The sequence below is a fragment of the Daphnia magna genome, linkage group LG7 (assembly GCF_020631705.1).
Source record: "Daphnia magna isolate NIES linkage group LG7, ASM2063170v1.1, whole genome shotgun sequence".
Taxonomy (NCBI): domain Eukaryota; kingdom Metazoa; phylum Arthropoda; class Branchiopoda; order Diplostraca; family Daphniidae; genus Daphnia; species Daphnia magna.
In genome coordinates, this window is record NC_059188.1 from 4,664,317 (window position 1) to 4,670,734 (window position 6,418).

General features: G+C 34.8%; 1 pseudogene; it reads right to left on the reverse strand.

Annotated features, from left to right (window-relative positions):
- Window positions 1-720: 720 nt before the first annotated feature.
- Window positions 721-2,125, reverse strand: LOC116926702 (annotated as a pseudogene).
- Between the last annotated feature and the right edge of the window lie 4,293 nt (window positions 2,126-6,418).

Genomic DNA, 6,418 nt, shown 5'->3' on the forward strand with positions numbered 1-6,418 from the left:
AAAATCTTTTATTAATAAAAATGTCAGGAAAAACTAATGGAAACACTAAAAATCTGAATTCAAACCCCAAAAATTCTGTTAAAAAACCAACTAAATTATCTCCTATAAAGAGCAATGTAAACGGTCCATCCAAATCAAGTGGTTCTAGTTATTCAGTCAAGAAAAGTTTACTTTAAATTTGATTTACTTCATATTAACAAAAACTTATCTTTTTAGTGTGTTTTTCTAGGGTTTCAACATATTCATGGAATGAAGAAACAATTGAATTACTCATCCAGAGTGTTTCACAGTACCCAGTGCTATTTGACATTACTCGTGCTGATTACAAAGATGTTACTGTGCATGCCCGTGCAAATTATTCTATTGCCAAAGGATTGCCTAATAATTGTAATAAAATTGTAGTCATCCATTTTGAATTTTTGACAATTTTGACTGTCACCTCGGTGCGCATTTCGTCTGCTTGCAGAAATTCACACCTCTTTAATAGCTACTGCCTTATTTTGTCATTTTAAAAATTTAGTTCTTGGGTTAAGTGTCAGTTGTAAAATTAAGAACTGGGCTTAATTTCTTAAGAAATTAAGAAATTAAGAAACTAAGAACTTAAGAAAAAAACCTAGTGTAAGTGAGGCTTTAGAGAGAGATTCAATTTCTTCTGTGACTTTCAAATTATTTGATATGAGAGACTGATAAAGGTCGTAAGCACCGACGCGTAGCATGGTAGATCGTCACAAATCTGATCTATTTTCTTGGGTTTCAAGGTAACTTTTAAATGAGCAGTGGTAGAAAACGAGCACTTTTTAGAATTTTTATTTCCCTTTGCCATGTTTTGTTTACTCTTCAAGGGACGGCTGTTTGTGACTTTTTTATTCTTATCAGAATTCTTTTTCTTGCTTGCCTCTTTCTCCTTGGCCAGTTCTTCATCTCCTGAGTCGTTAATTTTCTCGATTCTTCGGTTGATTCGTCGTTGCTAGAACCACCATAGTTCTTGTTTTTATCATTTGCGTTGCTCTCATCTTGGCTGATATGTGGATCATTCTCCTGGTCGCTTTCATCACTGCTCAACGGTTGATGAATCGTAACCATCGGATCCATAAAAGAATAAAATCTTTAATGACAAAATGAAAATGTGAATTAATATTAGTATCACTTTTCATTGCATCCATTCCCGTCCCATTGGCAGTCACAGATCTCTTTTTAGGCAAACAGACTTGATCTACAATTTAAAAAAATTATTATCAATGATTAAATATAAAATCTTCTGAATAAAAAAAACCTGAGTTACCTGCAACACTGTGCCTCTTCCCTTTTGTGGTCTTCTCTATCGTTAAATCAGAAGTTTGTCCAATCTGCTTGCTACGTTCATCTTTAGAATCAAATTTAAATAAAAAAATTTGTGTCAATAACGAAATGAAACTTGTCATACCTGAGTTTTAAGGACGGTGCTTTGAGGATATGTGTTGAAGAAAGGTAGTTGCTTTCCAATAGCCATTAACTCCAAGAGTAAACTTGTATCCGTGGTGGCAGAGCTTGCAGTCAAGTACATTGGAATTGTTTACCTGAAAGTTCTCAGGGCTATACATAAGGTTTCCTCTTTTACTGCACCAACCATTGAAATGGGCCTCAATTCCTTTTTTCGTAACATCTACAGTCTCATTCTTAGCAGTTTTCAGTGAAGCAGTGTGTAAAGGAATGGGACCGGCAGTCCTCATTGAAACTTTAAGGGATGTTTGCTGTGATTTTGTGTTCGGAATTGGGAATACTAGGGGAATCTTTGTCAACAACTCTAAACATAGAGGCTTCAGAGACGAAATATCAGCCTTTTCTCCTGCTTGAAATTTGAAGTTACTTGGGTTTTTCCAGCACTTCGGGCCAAGTAATGTTTTTTTCTGTTCGTCTGTTAGATCCAAGTACTCTTGATTTAAACCAAAGGACTCAATCATAACATAATGAATCAGTTCTGCTCCTTCAACTTGAGCTAGAGTTCTAAGGTCGTTATATCCCAAGTCTTTTAAAATATTAACCATATATGTCGCCAAAATTAGTCCATTTCTCTTAAGAAGGTTGAAAACGTCAAAATCGTCTTGATCACCCATAATATCTACAAATACTGCTTCAAGAAAAAAAATTTAGTTTCACTTTCACGTGATGAGCAAATCGTCGTCTGCAATTGAATTATTGATTACAGCGTTGACAATTACGTAATAACAAGAGTTCTTCACAATAATGACATTTTGTCAAGAACATATAATAATGTAATTATATTTCACGGGTAATTCACCAGAATCACTTATAACTAAAAAAAATGATCATAATTAGACGTTTTTAAAGCTTTGTTTTTAAATTTCCAGAATTTTTTCGAAATTTCCGTAATTTTTTGTAACCGTAATTTCTAGCTTTTTCTAGCTTTTTCTACATTTTTCTCGAGGACTGCACATCGAGAAAAAGAGTGGGCAACCCCTCGGTTTAAAATATTTAAACGAAATCCACAGTATTACGGATCCACAAAACGCTGTTTTAACATTATTAAATAAACCGTAGAAAAATTAATCGAAATTAAACTTGAATTCAAAAATCTATTTTTTTCACCGCTTTGGTCAACACTTGACGTAGAACCACTCCTTTTCCAGTTAGAAATATTTTTTCCCACCCAAACTCCAGTACATGAAGTGCGGTGTACCATACCTTTTGTAAAGTGAGCAAAAAATGTGCCATTTTAAAATAATGGCATTGGTTTGTAGTTGGCAAACCACGCCTTCGAGCGTTGGTGGGCCAACGCCAAAATAATACCAGAAACTCAGGGAGACTAACATTGGCCTAAAATATGACTACAACTTGAAAACAAGCAAGATTACTGCTAAGCCAGTAGCTACTGCTCTAAAAGAATTGATTTCACAGTTTTCAGCACGTTTAAATACAATATTATTATGAATTGACACAAATATCTGTAATAATTTGTTATAAATATTTTTACGGATGAACCATGAATATTCATGTAAATATCAATAATTATCCAGTCTCAAATAGTCCAATTCGATTAACCTAAATTTCAATTTCGCGAACTGAAATTAAACTAAATATTATTATTTTCCAAAAATTGATTTTAAATGAATACAATTCTAATCGATTCGAATCAATTCAAGTGGGACTCCCAGGCACGTTCTGGCTAAGGCACGTTAGAGAGTAATGAAAAATCTTTCCTTTCCCTGGATTTGAACCCGTGTGTCCTATCTTTAATTTTGCCTGAAGATACAAATACTTACTATATATGAAGCTTTACAAAATTAAGATATAAGATATGATAACATAAATATAATAAGATAAGAATAAGGTAAGATACCACAATATTTATTTTTGTGGTATCTTAGGATTTAAATTTAGAAGAAATTCTACTTGATGTTCATCTTGTTTTGAGAATTTTGAGCATGTGGAGCATTACATTTGATGGACTTTAAATTGTCAAACAAATCATGCTTTATTCCATTTTTCTTAGCCGACATAATGTCGGAAGCGTAAAAGCACGCTCAATTGATACGGAAGACGCTGCGACGGACACAACCTATCTGACAATTTTGTTAAGGATAGGAAATCAGGTGCTGTTTAATTTTCAATATTTGAGAGGCTTCGTGGAACGCAATTAGATAATAATAACAGTATATTTTCAATAAATTCCATCAGGTGTGATTGTTGCAGATTTCGATGCATGAACTGCATTATGATAGTGGAAGCTTCCTGTGACCCTGGTGGGGGGAAAACGAAACTTACGACTACCTACCATAACTTCAATTCCAGGCTTCTTGAAAAAAATATTTCAAGTATAACAACACTTAATTAAAAAATGTGAAGGTATTTTTTAAAATATTTGATTATTTGTTAGAAATATTGTCTTTTTTACTTAATAAAGGAAAAAACGATATGTTTTTTCTAGTTCTACTTAAAAAGTTCTAGACAAAATAAAAAAGGGCTATTTTTGGGGGGAATGCCTGTAAAGTAAATGGCGGCGCTAAACGAGGAAACGTAAAAAAATGTACAGGTGAACGCATAAATACCGTTCAGGGTTATAAATATAAAAATATGTGCCAGATATCGCATGATAGCAATTTCATCGCTGAGTACAAAGCTATTTTTAAAATTAATGTAGCTTTTACAGTTAAACCACAAATAAAAATAAAAAACTAGGGGGACGTAGCGCCAATAAGACGCCATGTAAAAAGAAAGGGGAAATGTACAACTGTACATTCTTTTGGGTGGGTACTGTACGATAAAAAAGAATGCCTTCACGATCATATTGGTTGCGTTTTTTATATTGGTTTGTTGATTGGCCCTCACTGGCATACATACATTTCTATTCTATTTTCAGGAAATAAACCGAAGAATTATAAAACCAATTCTTGTTGAGCCGAACCACGGATTTTATCCTCGATCTTCACGGTCGGTCAACGCAGATACGGAACAAAGATTGACGTAAGTTCTATTAGTTTTATGATATTGCAAACCCAGTTTTACTTCGACACATTTATTTGTAGGGAAAGCGTAATGCAATCGAATGATGAAATCGACAACATGTCACCGTTTGACTAGTTCACCTTATTTTTCGGTCCATTTTTTTCACATCATTTCATAGAATGCATATCGTCATTCATTTTAATCCATTTTCTTCTGCCTTTTCCTTTTCTACTTGATAATTTCGAACAAGTATTCCCTCTTTGAGGCAATCTTGCACCAAATCTTGTTTAAAATAATGTTGTTTTTTTCAGATTCAGAATTCCTATGTTGCAGAAGTTGCTAGGTGTATAGAAATTGGATCAAACCGGTGGCCGCGCTGAGTCACACTGGTCGTTGTTTAACGATACCACGAAAATAATATTCACCAGATATTGTTGTTTAAATAAAAATTTTGGGCACTTCCCTAGCAAGACAAGTTTTCTCTAATCCAAAAACGATTAATACAGGGTTGTAGATCTTTTTACGCTGATCATTTTTAATATAGGGTTTAGGGTGTGCAAATGAGCGGGAGTGTCCGTAAAACGCGTACAAAGTTTCAAGTTTTACGGAACTGACGCGCTGCCCAAGCCGGCCAGAAGGGGGGTCGGGCGGGGGGGATTGCGCGTACCCATGGGGGAGGGGACAGTGAAGGGGGGTTTACCTGAGCCACACCATACGGCCCCATGTTACGGACACCCGTTTTACGGACACTCCCGCTCATTTGCACACCCTAAACCCTATATTAAAAATGATCAGCGTAAAAAGATCTACAACCCTGTATTAATCGTTTTTGGATTAGAGAAAACTTGTCTTGCTAGGGAAGAGCCAAATTGTGTCACGTTCACACTCTTTGTGAGTCAGCCTTGACCAATGGACATCAGCAACGTGTACACCAACAGACATCGGATAATTACCATCTTGGTGATGTTGTTCAGGCTGAAGACAAAGATGTTTCAACAAAAACAACACAAATTAGTTGGGACTGTGGTATTATTTATATTAAACTTAGACAATGCACAAGATTAATTTATTCTTTATTCATGAAAGTAATAGAGATATACCACCACCGCTAAATAAAAAGAAAGTCAGCAGGAAAGCTGACTGGGCATTTGGTGGAAGTAATAAAGGAAAGGTAAAATTTCAAATAATACATAATACCATTTTAAAATAAAAAGGCCACTGGGTGTCCACCTTCGAGATTATTTTGGGCATACGTCAATGGTTGAACCGGGCTGAATGGGGAAGTGAAGGTTAAACTGTCAGGATTCTACGGTAATAAAATTTTTTTTTCCATTTAAATGAAAATTGGCAATATTTTGTTTAGCACATAGCTACCATTGATTATCATTACTATTTTATTCTTCGTTTTATCTACTATTTTTTTATTTTAACCTTTTTCCAAGAACAAAATTTTTTCAATTTTTTTTTCCTTTCTTCAATTCGACTTTATCATGTCATCATGTAGTCAAAACATCATATTATTCCAATTCGAAATAGTGGACAATTGTAAATTAAACCCGTCAAATATAGGTTAGGGTTTGATTAGTGCACTACTGAATAAAGGCTGCTGCGGGTCTTATAGTGTGCTATTGCGCAACTATTCAATTTAAAAAAAACAGCAATGGGATAGCCTAGTTTGAAACAAAGTACCGGTTAGGTTGATCAATAATAAAATAATAATATCAAAATAATAAAAGGCCCGCGGTGGCTAAAATGAGTAAAATAGTTGTAGTGCCAAAATCTTACGGTGGGCTAGGTTAGGTTAGGATCTCACATTTCCGTCGTTGCCTTTGCCACTAGAAGGCCCCCACGAAAGACTGATTGTACAAGGCAGTTTTCATGGCTGACTTCCTTGTTCTTAAAATGCTAATAAAACAAACGACAAACGACAGCCGCCCTCGCCATTTCTAAATAAACACATATTAAAAATTAACTA